At 57.9% G+C, this 525-nt stretch overlaps 1 pseudogene; it reads left to right on the top strand.

Moving 5' to 3' along the window:
* Positions 1-3: 3 nt before the first annotated feature.
* On the top strand, positions 4-518 carry LOC108525921 (keratin, type II cytoskeletal 8 pseudogene; annotated as a pseudogene).
* Positions 519-525: the final 7 nt, after the last annotated feature.

Here is a 525-nt window from a genome sequence, read left to right as displayed (position 1 = left end):
CTGACTGACGAAATCAACTTCCTCAGGTAACTGTATGAAGAGGATATCCCAGAGCTTCAGTCCCAGATCTCAGACACGTCTGTGGTGCTGTCCATGGACAACAGCAGCTCCCTGGACATGGACAGCATCATCGCTGAGGTCAAGGCGCAGTACGAGATCACCAACTGCAGCCGGTACCAGATCAAGTATGAGGAGCTGCAGATGCTGGATGACCTGAGGCATACGAAGGCTGAGATCTCCGAGATGAACCGGAACATCAGCCAGCTCCAGGCTGAGACTGAGGGTCTGAAAGGCCAGAGGGCTTCCCTGGAGGCCGCCATTGCAGATGCCGAGCAGTGCGGGGAGTTGGCCATTAAGGATGCCAACGCCAAGCTGTCCCAGCTGTAGGCCGCACTGCAGCGGGTCAAGCAGGACATGGTGCAGCAGCTGCGTGAGTACCAGGAGCTGATGAACGTCAAGCTGGCCCTGGACATCGAGATCGCCACCTACAGGAAGTTGCTGGAGGGCGAGGAGAGCCGGCCGGAG

This window comes from Rhinopithecus bieti, unplaced genomic scaffold, assembly GCF_001698545.2.
Source record: "Rhinopithecus bieti isolate Rb0 unplaced genomic scaffold, ASM169854v2 scaffold_38777, whole genome shotgun sequence".
NCBI lineage: Eukaryota > Metazoa > Chordata > Mammalia > Primates > Cercopithecidae > Rhinopithecus > Rhinopithecus bieti.
This window is presented reverse-complemented; position numbering and strand designations above follow the sequence as displayed.